Source organism: Mustela nigripes, chromosome 5 (assembly GCF_022355385.1).
Source record: "Mustela nigripes isolate SB6536 chromosome 5, MUSNIG.SB6536, whole genome shotgun sequence".
NCBI classification, from domain to species: Eukaryota; Metazoa; Chordata; class Mammalia; order Carnivora; family Mustelidae; genus Mustela; species Mustela nigripes.
This window is the reverse complement of record NC_081561.1, coordinates 73,733,468-73,747,690: the sequence shown is the minus strand read 5'-3', so window position 1 is coordinate 73,747,690 and position 14,223 is coordinate 73,733,468. Positions and strand designations below refer to the sequence as shown.

General features: G+C 37.5%; 1 protein-coding gene and 1 pseudogene across 4 annotated transcripts in view; one reads left to right on the top strand and one right to left on the bottom strand.

The window, feature by feature from the left end:
• NKAIN2 (sodium/potassium transporting ATPase interacting 2) overlaps positions 1-14,223 on the bottom strand; it is a 1,019,864-nt gene that overhangs the window by 707,212 nt on the left and 298,429 nt on the right. The gene's annotated exons all lie outside the window — the stretch shown is intronic.
• On the top strand, positions 824-1,828 carry LOC132018497 (heterogeneous nuclear ribonucleoprotein A1-like; annotated as a pseudogene).

Below are 14,223 nucleotides of genomic sequence, written 5' to 3'. Positions count from 1 at the left end.
TTGAAAGTGAATGAGAGAGAGAGGGAGCGCACAGGTGCACATGCACCCCAGAATGAGTAGGGGGAGGGGCAGAGGGAGAAGTAGACAGAGGAGCAAGGATTCCGATATGGGGCTGGATTCCAGGACCCTGAGATCAAATCTGAGCTGAAAGGAGACACTTAACTTTAACTGGCTGAGTCACATAGGTGTCCCGAAATTGGGATAGGTCTTAAAAATGAAGGCATGTCATAGTTTTAATAGCAATTTGCTACATAAAATAATGGTTTATCTTATAATTGATAGTTTCTTAGAATCTGTAAAATACAAGCTTCCACCATAAAGTTAACTCCAATTTATTCATTTTCAAAAACTGTAAAGGATTATGTTGCTGATGAAGCAGTACTATGAGTCATTAAAATAGAAAAAAAATTAATGCTGTCAAGAAGGGGTATCTCTACCTTTTCTCATTACTATTGCTCAAAGAGGAATATTAAATGTCACTCAATTGTTTTTCTTCAACTTCTATTTTCTCAAGTGAGAGATTTGAAAATGTCTGGCAACACCATGATTATGTGATACTGTTTGAAATTCTCACATAACCCCTGTCTCTTGTCCTTTGATAGACTGTGTAGAATATGTAAAGGAATACAGTATTTAAATATTACTTATCTATGCTAATAACATAAAACTGTCATCCTTATTTTGAATGCTATTATTTAATGCAGATTAAAATGAATTATGTTTCTGGAATACTGTTTCTAAAAAGTTTTATTGGGAAACATTATTAATAACCTAATTGACAAATCCTTGCTTTTCTGTCCATGGACACCACTGAGTAAACATCATGAAAGTCTCCCCTCCCACCACCTTTACATCTAAGTCAGAGCCTCCCAACAAGCCTGAAGAGCTACAGAAGCTCTTCATCAGAGGTTTGAACTTTGACACAACTGCTGAGAGTCTGAAGAGGTATTTCGAGCAATGAGGAACACTTATGGGCTGCGTGGTAATGTGAGCTCCAAAAACCAAGAGCTCCAAAGCTCTTGGGGTTTCACATATGCCACTGTGGAGGACGTGAATGCACGAACATAAGGCCAGGCACAGTGGATGGAAGAGTTGTGGAACCAAGAAGGGCTGTCTCCAGAGAAGAGTCTGAAATACCTGGCATCCACTTAACTGTAAAAAAAGATTATTGTTGGTGGCATTAAAGAAGACACTGAAGAAGATCATCTAAGAGATTAGTTTGAACAGTATGGGAAAATTGAAGTGATTGAAATCATGACTGATTGAGGCAGTTTTAAGAGAGGCTTTGGTTTTGTAACATTTGATGACCATAACTATAGACATGGCTGTCATTCAGAAATACCATACTGTGAATGGCCACAACCATGAAATAAGGAAAATCCTACCTAAGCAAGAGATGGTTAGTGCTTCATCCAGCCAGGGAGGTCAAAGTGGTTCTGAAAAGTTTGGTGGTGGTCATGAAGGTGGTTTGGGCAGGAATGATGACTTAGGTCATGGAGAAAACTTCAGTGGATGAGAGAGCTTTGGTGGCAGTTGAGGAGGTGGTGGATACGGTGGCAGTGGGGATGGCTATAATGGATTTGGTAATGATGGAAACAACTTTGAAAGTGGCGGAAGCTTTAATAATTCTGGTAACTACAACAATTAGTCTTCAAATTTTGGACGCATGGAAGGATTAAATTTTGGAGGCAGAAGCTCTGGGCCCTATGGTGGTAGAGGCCAACACTTTGCCAAACCAGGAAACCAAGGTAGCAATGGTGGTTCCAGCAGCAGCAATAGTGATGGTAGTGGCCGAATGTTTTCATTGCTGCTAGGAAACAAAGCTTAGCAGGAAAGAAGAACCAGAGAAGTGACAGGGTACAACTGATTTGTGAACTCAGCCAAGCATAGTGGGGACACAGTCAAGCTCCTACAAAGAAGACATGTTTTAGACAATTCTCATGTGTATGGACAAAAAACTCAAAGGCCGTATTTGTGAGTAACTGTATATAACAGGTTATTTTAGTTTCTGTTGTGTGGAAAGTGTAAAGCATTCTAACAAAGGGTTTTAATGTAGATTTTTTTTTTTTTTTTACCCATGCTGTTGATTGCTAAATGTAATAGTCTGTTCATGATGCTGAATAAATTGTGTCTTTTAAAAACAAACAAAAATAATTGACAGGCCATTATTTAGTATGCAAGTCAACTAGATTCATTGAATTCTGTATATATGGTCCAATGTAAAATCATTATATCCTTGGTGCATTTAGTGTATTAGACCTAAATTCAAATCCAGAATTTCCTTTTTCTTATTAAATTAATTCTTATCAATGTCCCCTTAACACCTTAACTGTGTTGATCATCCGGTTAGGCAACACTGGGTACAGTCCATCGCTCTCTCTATTGAGACCCTTTCTTGGGTTTAGGAGTGCCACAATTTTCATACACGTTCTCCTTCCTCTCTGGTTGCTTCATCTCATCTTCAGTCTTTCCCACTTTTTTTTAATAGATCTGATTGTGGAGGACTCTGGTGCTCAGTACTTAGAATTCAACTCTGTTCCATTTGTATGTAGTCTATAAATGATGTCATCAAACTTTATGAATTTGGTCATCTATATGTTGATGACTTCCAAATAAATACTTCCCCTGAACTTAAACTCTTATGGTCAACTTTCTACTTGACATCGCTGGTTGACCTTCTCTAATAGGAATATCAACATATTCTGTACTAGATTTTGCATATTCCTTCCCTTCCTCCCATCTTCTCCTAGTACAGTGATTCTCTTCCCAGCTAATGAACAATACAGCTTCAGTTAATTGAATCCAAAATGCTTCAGCTCATCTTTTACTCTATTCTTCCTCTCATAACCATATCCTAACCATGAAGAAATCCTATCCTCTCTTTCATTTAAAAAAATTCAGAAAATTTAAATTAAAACCCCAAATTCTACTCTATACATGTTATAATTGCAAAAATTAAGAAGACAATAAAAAACATATACAAGAATGTGAAGCAACTAGAAATCTGATGTATTGCTGATGAGAGAGTAAATGTTAAAGCATTTTGAAAAACTGGAAGATTCTTAAAATGTTAAATATAAACCTATCCTGTGTGCAATGATATTCCCAGTATTTATCCAAAAGAAAGAAAAACACATCCACAAAAATAATTGTACAAGAACATTTGTGGCAGCTTTATTCATGGTAAATATAACTATGAACAACCTAAATGCCTACTAAATGGAAAATGAATAACCAAATTGTGATTTAATCCGTGCATTGGGATATTACTCAGCAATAAAAAAATAGAACTATTGGTATCCACAAAAATATAGATGAATCTCAAAAACATGATGTTGAAAAAAGCCAGAAATAAGAGAATAAACACACACACACACACACACACACACACACGCACGCACACACACACAAATGGACAGAACTAGTCTATGGGGAAAGAAACCATAACAGTGGTTGCTTAAGGTCGTATAAGGATTGACAGGAAAGGGGGAAGAGGAAATTTTGCAGGCACAGTAAACTACTATAAGTTGATGGGGTATTTGCTTGCAGAAGTGTATATACTTGTCAAAACTCACCAAATTATACAATTAAGATTTATATATCATACCATATGTAAATTTTACCTCAATAATGAATATCCAGAAATTGAGCATAATTACTTCTAGCATACCCTCTTGCCTGAATTATTACAGTAGATCTCTGTGCTTCTATAACATATTTTTCCTCTACTGTTTTCTATCAGTCAACCAGAATCATACTCTTTAAAAAACAAGTCAAGTCATAGAACACCTCTGATCCAAATACTCCAATGACTCTCTCTCAGAAGTAAAGTCAACATCTCTTAATGATTCACCAGGTTCTGCAAAATCTGATTCCATGCCATACCTCTCTGATCTCGCATCTAACTGGGTCCCTGTTTACTCAGCTCCAGTCACACTTGATGTTTCTTGCCTCAGACCTTTGCACTTGCTACTCCCTCTGCTCTGCCCCATATATCCAAGTAATATACTCTGTTACCTGTGAAGTCTTTGTCACATGCCACCTACTCAGTGAGGCCTTACCTGGCAAGTCTACATAAAATTGTACACTAAGCATTTTCTATCCCACTTCTTTCTTTCAATTTTTGTACAGTACCTGAAATAATGAACAAATAAACTATTAATACATTTTGGGATTTGTTTTTTTGGTAGAACTTGTCCCACATTTTAATACAAAAATGTATGCACACAATGACATTTTTGCATTTTGTTCATGCTATATTGCCTAAAATAGTGCCTGACATAATAGAAAGTACTCAGGAAATACGAATTAGTGCATAAATGAATAGATTATAAATATGATTACTCTTTCTCCAATGTCCTCATTCTGTTATTTATTAAAACATTGAGGTGGACAGAGTGAAGGACAGTCATAAAACATATTACAAGAGAAATTCCTCTAGCTTTACTTAGAATAATCAACATTTGTATTAGATTTATTTGCCAAACTTAAATCATTCTGCCTTTCCTAGCATAACAAAATCAACCCTATAAATTTTTATCAAAGTAGGATTTTCATCATACATGAAAGTCAAGACCATTTATCAGTTGCTCTACTGATACCATTCATTGTGTTTATCTCAGTATATCTTAGATACAAACCATAAGTGGCTCAGTTGGTCTTTAATTAAAGCATGTTGCAATAATAGAGGCATTTCCCCAACAGCTAGGACAAGAAAAATCATGAAGTCTTAAAGAAAAGATTTTTCTCAAATAGTGTTATCAATTCTTTCATTCATTCCATCCTATGATCAAGCCACAGCAGACGGAAACCCTCAACCACACAATCATACAATAATTGTCACTATCACTTGGCACCAGCATTACAGAGCAGGGAAACTCATATGAAATCTTGATGTAATCCATTGTTTGAACATATTTAAGAAGTACAGTACATTTGTTACTCAGGCTCAATACCATTTGATAGTCATGTCACATGTTCTGGTATCACGTATTGCTCCTGATAATGAGTTTAACTTGGTGGTTAAGCGGAACGTGGTGGTTAAACACATACTATCTGGGCTGGAATCCTGTTTCCATTTGTACCATTTGTACCATTTGTAGAATCTTGGGCAAATTCCTTAACCTCCTCCTGCTTTAGTTTTCTCATTTATAAAAAATAAATTAAAATGATACCTTTCTCATAGGTTGCAGAGATGATAAAGTGAAGTAGTGAACCTAAAGCGTTCACTAGCATTTGCTATTATTGACTTATATGTCATTGCAAAGGAAATAGCACAGTTATGTTTCTGTCCTCATAAATCCCCCTTTCCAGCCTGATGACTCAGCTTTAAATGATACTAAAATAGGAAAATGATGACAAATGCTGAGTATGTGTAAATTAAAAAACTTTTGATGTGGTTGGGTTTATATATTTGGTTGCCAATTTTGACACCAGAGGTTTGACTGTGAGCACCTGCTATCCTTCTTATCAAAAAAGCAACAGTCTACCTTGTGACACAGATGTCCACATGCATCTCCAGAGATGAGAGATTCAAGACTCCAGCATACGTCTCTTTCTGTTCAACTAATTTGAACAGAATTATGATCTTGGTGATCATTCTCTGCCAGACACAGTGCCAGAGGATCACTGATGCAAGGGCCCTTGCTCCTGTTGGGACCGTTCAGGTAAAAATACTGACACTATCATTATCCTCCTCTAACTACATCAGAACTCCATCGCTGGCTTCAACAGCTTGATTGGCACGCCTATATCCACCAATGGGAAGATCTCTGCCAACTGGACCAGACACACACTGCTGTCAACCAGCCCCATGCCACAAGAGTCCCTCTGAAAGGCAAACACTTTCTGCCACTGTGCTATGATTAATAAGGTTTGTTTGGATCCATATGCAGAAAACGTGGGATATTTTTTCTTGCTCAAACACTTACACCTGTCTCACTCACTGTACATGTGGTCGGTCCCACACAGCTATACCAAACTGCTATATCAGACTTCATTCTTTACAGAGAACGTTCCCCTGTCTGCAACCTTGATTTTTCAGTTCCTCAGACACAATCTATAGGACAGGTTTATACACATCCAAAATCCAACTGTGGACAGAAATCATGTCTTCTCCACTGCCAGGGATATCTCAATCTCCATGTTAATCAGCAAACCTAACTGGATCTTAAGGAGGGAATGTTGCATGATCCTACATACTAGCTACATGGGTCATAGCTGGGGGCCAGTGGGATACTCTGTTACAAAAGGAAAAATGTTAGCGGCATCCCTTTGGCTGTTACAGATTAACAATGTGCAATAATTATAAAACTGAGCAGAGATAAGAAATCTCATTTAGAACAATACTAATTTCTCAGGTGGATCTTTAGTATGAGCACTATATTTATTCATTAACTTCTAATACTATATTTTCTTTCACTTATTTTAGAGGTATTTAAAAAGAAAGTAAATTTTGTTATTTCTTAACATTAACAATATAGATGTATATTGCATTCATATATATGTACATTTGAATCATGGTAATTTGGAAAATATATAGAACACCCAAAGGAAAAATGTGAAGTATCTTAGTTCCCTAATCCATATATAATCACTGGAAGATTCTTCAGTCTTAACTTGAGATGAAAAATTATAGAAACATAAAAACATGCCATTCTTGATGAGGCAAAAATTCAAATGAGCATTTAATCACAACTTTTATGACACTAAAATATCATCATCAACACCATCATCAACAAACATGGCAACAAAAAGAGAGCACTCTCTAAAAACCTCAGGCAATATGAAATGATATCAGAGTTCAAGCTTAATTCAAATTTTTTTCAAAAATTAATATGAGAAGCATTCTTTCACTGCCTCATATTACTACGTCTATAGAAAAGAGGAAATTAAAAGCCTGCACAAGTAAGTTAGAGAGTTTAGTTATTTGTGGGGGGTTTTTGTTGTTGTTTCTTTTAGATCATCGGATGACTAGAAAAGGAGAAAGTGGCTTAGGTCACTTCTACTTGATGGCATTATGTACCATTTTAAAAATTAAAAGAGAACACTTCCATGCCCCACAGTCAACAAAGATTTGTTTTAAAATGTAATATAAATTCCTGCATTTAATAACCATCATTCAAATAAATTTGAAGTCATTATTAGAAAAAATAATTCAGTGAATCACAGGGTCAGACATTCTTTAGCTCAATAATAATGCTCCCCAGATAGTTCTAATTAGCTGAAATGACTAAAGATACTGATAGTAATATGCTATGAACTATTAAATTAATAGACCCTGGAAGACAAATGCAGGTAGAGTTTCTTCATACTGCTTGGGACTCCTGCATAGTTCATTCTTTCACTGGTTTTCTGGAAAAGTAGATGTCAAAATGTATAAATTCTTCCAAATAAATCTCACATGTCGGTGATATTTAGGAAAATCATTTTCTCTTGATTCACAATATATTTTTCATGTAATCAAATTACTGTGTTTATTACAGAACATTAGTCAAACCAGGACTAGAGGCAAAGTCTGATTTCTTCTCATTTCACTCTATCTAAATGCCTGAAAAAGGTCTGTTACATATATGAGCAATCTTGACCAGCGTGTGTGGCATTTTTTTTTATCTTACAAATAAATAACCTAGCAATCATCCTTTGTTCCAACCATACACAAATTTACACAGAATTAGGATTAGACTTTTAGTCCATGGGTTTCCAATCTACTCTTTTCTGAGTATGATATCACACAAGTTAAGTATTTCCAGGAAATTTGCAGAATTCTGCAGATAACTGATCAAAAAACAAAGATGTTCTGATCACATGTTTAGGCTACCACTGTATTAGGTCTCTCATGAAAAAAAACCAAAAGCAAGAGGACAGCCCTATCACCAATGTTCTAGAAAAACAAGAGTTGTATATTTGAAACAATTAGATGCTATTAAGCAAGAACTGTTTAAATGCTCCATTACATTTTTCCCAGCTGCATTATAGAATTTTTTTAAAGGAAGCAATCGATGTGATGTGGAATAGTTATAAAAGGCTCTTTGAAGAAGCACAGTGCATTCACAAAAGAGGACATGCTCCAGGGAATTGTCCTATGCAAAGAGTCACCTGCTCCATTTGAACAATACTAGGGATCTTAATACAGGTGGGTCTAAAAGCCCACCAACTCCTGTAAGAAAGTGCTGCGTGTTGTGATCACAAGCTTCCCTCTTGGGGCATCTTGCCACCACTCACTCACAGAATCACCCCCACTTTCAGATTCTGCCTTCCTTAACACCTCATATTACTAATTCGCCTTTTGAATCAGGCTATTCCGTGTTCGGGGGAACAACAAAAAAAAAGGCAAACTTCTCCTGAAATCCACCACATCCTACCTTCTGGCCCTTCTTTTCTGATGGGAGCTAGAGCCTGGAATCAGGTATTTCCAGACCCAGGCATGAGGTACTCAGCCAAATGAATGGCAGCAGGCTCAGGCCCCAGCATCTTCATAGTCAACTCGACCATGGAAGCTGATGCTAAGGTGACTCAGGAGGCCTGGACCACTGAAGTGGCAGCATCTTCCCATCCCATGTTGTGTTTTTCTGACCCTCTGCCCGAGCAGCTCCATTTTCTAGGTTCTGAGAGCTCACTTCCTTCTCCACTCCATCCACAACACCTCTTCCCCCATGAGAGACTGCCTAGCAGTCCCTGAATTTGGATCTTTTATCAAAGTTACCAAGTCTCTTGAAACAAGTCTTGCCACTTGCCCGGATCCTGGATGCCAAGTCACCCTTTGAATACTCTCCCTGCCTACTGTAATATCTTGGACTCTTGGCTTTGGGAACTGGGACTGAGGAAGTTTTGTCCTATGGAACTCCATGGTGACCACAGGGTCTTTGGCCAAGACCAAAGATCTTCTATCTTTATCTTCTCACCTCTCCCTGACTTGGTGAGTAGGTTTCTGTTCATTTCACTTGTCCACACTGGGGACCTGTGCTCGAGGGTTTGCCGTGTCTTATATGCAGGTTGCCTTGCCTCCTTCCTATTTGCTTTTGGTACACACACCCATCACAGTGCCACTCAGTGAGTTATTACCGCAGAACATCAAGTTGCATCTTAATTTACATTCTACTGCACATGCTGTACCTCAAGATGGTCATACACATTTTAGCTATATCACAACAAATGGAAAGGCAGGATGGTTCTTAGTCCTGGAGAGAAGTAGGTAGGAAAAAAAATGATTTAAAAAGCATAACAACAAATTAATAGAAATCATGACTGCAGACATTCGGTGCCCAGCAATTATCTAGCTAGTTGGATGTTTGTGATCTCCTGGACAATCTACACTTGGACAATTATCTCTAAGTGACAGTCTTTCCTCTAGCCAGCTTCCTGCCTAAAATGGAATGGTGAGAAACACATGCTGGCCACATTCTCCCAGCACTTTGCCTGTCTCCCATTATTTCCATACCCCTGAGTTCCAGAAGGCTGCGTCAGTCCTGTACATGTTAATGTTTAGGTGGCCATCTGAGGGATCCTAAATCATCAACCTTAACATCTATTAGGTCACTTCTTTCACACCTTGGCATTGCCTACTCGTTGTTTTTTGAAATATACACATATGGTTTCCCTATGCATTTTGGGGGGGTATTACATAATAATTGGATAGCACCAGGATAGACCTCCTTGTATTAATGGGAGAAAACAGATATAAAATTTGAGCAATTCTAGGACACCAGTTAATAGATTAGCTATGGCAGGGTAAGTCATTCAGATATCACCTTGTCATGTTCTTCCAGGATTTTGCCCCCTCCTCAAATTCCAAGAAGGCAGCAGCCAGCCTCTTTTTGCTTCCTTGACTCAGGGAGGTTTGTGACACCAGGCAGAAAGCAGAAGTTGCAATCAATATGCTACAGGAGAGGGAGAGAGAGAAAGAGAGAAAGAGGGAGAGAGAATGTCCGTGTGTGTGTGTGTGTGTGTGTGTGTGTGTGTGTGTGTGTTAGGGGGATGGTGTTCATGAGAAAAGTTAGAAAGAGGGGGAAATTCTATGAACCAGGAATGGGCCAGGAGTCAGGGGTCCCCAAACTATCAGAGGCTGCTGTTGAGTTTACTGGTTCCTTCCAAAAAAGCAGAACTATCAGAATGATCATGTTGTGATATCAACTTCCATACAGCAGCAAGAGAGGAAAGCTCTTCTTTTAAATTAACATTGAGATAATCACATCTTAAAAAGAACTGTGTCTCTATTTATAGATTTATATTAACATCACATAAACTACTCTATTTGCTGCTGACTATTTTGCCATTTGAAAACCTTGAGAAATATGGGTCTGTTGCTCTTCATAAACACTAGGCAACAAATAAGTGTTCAATTCAATATATATCAATGATAGGAATTGCATATATATATATTTGGAAGGCTAAAGTAAATTGTATGTATCTGTACCTACTTTTCAAACATTGATAAAACTAATTTTTTCTCAAGAATAGTATCTTCCAAACCATTTTCCTTCTACATAAACTTCATTAATAGTGTTCCTTTTAGATTTAAATTACTTTCTAACTTCATTACTTGCCCTGCATAAACTCTCAAAAATCTGCCAATTCAAAGGAAGCACCCAAGCATCCCTTTATGTCTGAAGGATCAGGAAGTCTTAAGAGAAACAATAAGTGGCTTTGTCAGGTAGTGAATAAGGAAGAAATGTCTGCAGTAAGGAACAAACCATGTTCAATTTTAACATGTAAAAGAACATTTCCTTAACTTCCACTTGATTTAAAATCCAATCACTAGAATGAAGGTCTTTAAAAATTAAGATGTCTCTTCTAGAAGAAGATCGGTATCCTAGAAGGCAGCAATACTGGTAGTAACTGACCTTTTAACCCAACAGAAATTCAAATCAAAACAAATGGGACAAAAAGAATCTAGTAATGTGTAAGGTTCCATGCACAGGCTTTAAGTCAGTTTTTAAGCTTGGCACAATTGACCTGTAAGGTCAGATAATTTAATTCTTTGTTGTTGTGACCTATACTAGAGGCTGTGTATCCTTATCCTTGGGACCTACCCAGAAGATGCCAGGTGCACTCCCCTCGCCACCTCACGCACTGTGACAGTCCACATTTCCAAACACTCTCAAATGTCCCCTGAAGGCAAAACTCCTACCCTTAGAACCACTATTTTAACTTAATTCCCTTCTAGCTACTTTCTCAATGTCATTTCCTTCATGCAGCTGCTCATTGAGCAAGAAAGGATTTGATTTTTAATATTTATAAAAATAAAAAGGTACAAAGGCTGAACAATAGATTTATATCAATAACTGTACCTAAGGAATGAGTCAAATCCATGACATGAATTTTTAGGAGGTTTCTGTCCTTTGGTGGTTAAAGAAATGAGGGTGCTTTGAGGTTACCGAGGTCAGGCAACATAAATTCACATTCCATTTTTAACATTTAGAAGTTGTGTGATTAAGCTAAATTCTGGACACCTCTAGTCTTCATATTAAAAAGGCAGATGACAATATTTTTGCATTACTGTAGAAATCAAATGGGATAATGCCTTAAAGGGTCGGCCACATATTAGATAGTCAATCTATTATCTTATGGTTACAACCATAAAATTATAAAAATATTATGTGTGTGTTGTTTTTTTTTTCTTCAGAGTAGCATTTTTTTCTAGCTTTTTAATAATTAAACTAGGACTGTATCATTTGGACCAGCTTCTAGCTCTCAGTAAAATTCACATGTATTTTCGTTTTTTTTATGATGGAATAAGGCAACAGAGTAAGCATAACTTTTACAGTTATTTCATTTTTCATCGTTAAGACTCTGGCTGTGTTCTTGTCAAATAGGTATTAAGGGGGAGGGGAACACAACTGGCCCATTTTGACCTCGCTAAAGAGTTTGACTGCTATTTCTTACAAAACCATCCTGAAACCCATTCATCTTAAGCAGTTGTCTAAAACCAATGAAATGCATATTATTGATATTAACTAGACATATACTCTGATATATTACTCAGTATTATATTCCAATAAGAATCACATGCAACACACTACTTTGTATACAACTCAAACTACTGAGGCATTCCTCACATGAGAAATTCAATTAAAGCATAATTCTTGTCCTCAGGAAGCTTGGACTTACAACGATGAAACTTGAATAAATGCATACTTAACAGTTGGGAAATAACCAAAGTTGAGACAATATAAACAACCTAGTCATCTTTTCCAGGATGCATGATCTCACTTTGCTAAAGCATCTCCTTCTTCTTCTTCTTCTTCTTCTTCTTCTTCTTCTTCTTCTTCTTCTTCTTCTTTTTTAATTTATTTATTTGACAGAAAAAGAGAGAGAGAGAGAGAGACAAGGAGAAAGAGAACACAAGGGGGGGGTGGGAGAGGGGGAAGTAGGCTTCCCACGGAGCAAGGAGCCAATGTGGGGCTCAATCCCAGGAACCCGAAATCGGGACCTGAGCCGAAGGCAGAGGTTTAATTACTGAGCCACCCAGGTACCCCCAAATCCTCTTCTTTCACCAGGTAACACACCTTGTTCTCTCGAGAGACTAATGGACCCAGTCAAATCATTCCCCACCTCCAGGCAATTAACCCACGGGGGTGGAAAATGATAGTATAGTATATTCCATCCCTCAGCCAGACTGAGACACTGCCAAATAATTTCCAAGGTATCAGGGCTCAGCTCAAGTATTAGGTCTGCTGGATAGTCTTCCCTGTCCTTGCCAACCAGACTAGATTTGTTCCTTCTGCAGTAAGACTCTATTTACCCTATACTTTGCACAAATACAACATGCTATTTAGAAAAAATTTGTGTCCAAAGCACAAGGCTTTTGGCCAATTTATGGGCCAGCAATTCCAGGTGTAGGATTATTAACATCTCATTTGTTCTGAAGGTTAGCCAGGCTGCTCACCTTATCAAGCATTACCGCCCACAGCTCTGGTTTAAGGAGATTCACTTGCCAACCATACATAGATAACAAATAATCGAGCAAACCGTTCACTTACAAATAAATCTATACTCCAGCAAACAGTGAAAATGACAGGCTAGTTATCTATGAGGTCTATCTAACTTGGAAAGCTCCCTAGTCTGCTATAGAAAAACAAAATTTACATTTAGTACAGCTTGTTTTTAATTTAGATTATTATATCCTAGAAGAAAAAAAAAGATAATTTTACTGAAACTTCTTACATTTGCCTTGATCTTGAAGGCTTCTATAATCCTAAGTATAATTAATTATCAGTAATAAAACATGCTTTCTTATTTAGTGGTCTTGTCAGAGCCTTCATGTATTTTCCTAAATCATATTCAGTTCAACAAACATCCCTTCAAAGTCTAAATATGAATAGGAAACTGCTCTAGGTGCCTGGCTACAAAGTCTAGTGAAGAGAAACACACAACTGGTCATTTTAGTAATAATAAGCAAAATAGGCAGGGGGAGAAAAAATCTACAGCCTAACTTGAAGGGTTCCTGGGGAAGAAGAACCTGGAGGAAGCCTCAAAAGATACGTAAGAATTTGTAAAAAGAAGAAGATAAGAAGGATTTTCAGGAATAATGTGATCAAGACTGTGGAAAAGCAGGTGTTTAACTGTAACTAAAAACAATTTAGATTTAGGAGAGCCTACAGGTGAGGAGTGAGGGTCCCAGAACAGAGAGGTTTGGGAGCTACTCATGGGTTTGTTCATTAAAACATCAAAGCAGCATGGTTTTCAGGCATGTATCACTTTGAGAGGGAACTTTCCTAATTAGGCCACGGATGGCCAGACAGATTTCAACAAGCTAAAGGAAGAGAAGAAAATAGCTATTCTTCGGCATTACTATTTGATTGATCATGTAAGGCCATCCTGTACAATATTTCGGAAGGTTCCCATTATAGGAAATGCAATGAAAATCCTGTAGTTGTAATATTTCACCGCAGTTTTTATAATCAAACAGACCAGCAGAACAGATGCTTCCATGACTTATTCATGTGAAAACTATTATTCACTTCATTAGATCAATGTTTTCTTGTTCCAAAGTTTTCCTACGGTTTTGCTTTCCATTCTCTGCTCTTTGCTCACAGAGAAATCATTTGCCTGATCTTCCTAGGTTAATAAGACATTCTCCCCAATCAGTCACAGCCAAGGGATCCCTGGACCCAGGGATGTACCATTATGCACCATCACTATCATGCATGGTTACATAAAAGGCACACCCAGATTTTGATTTCCAACCATCAGCCCAGTTGTTAAAACAGTTTACTTAGCAGT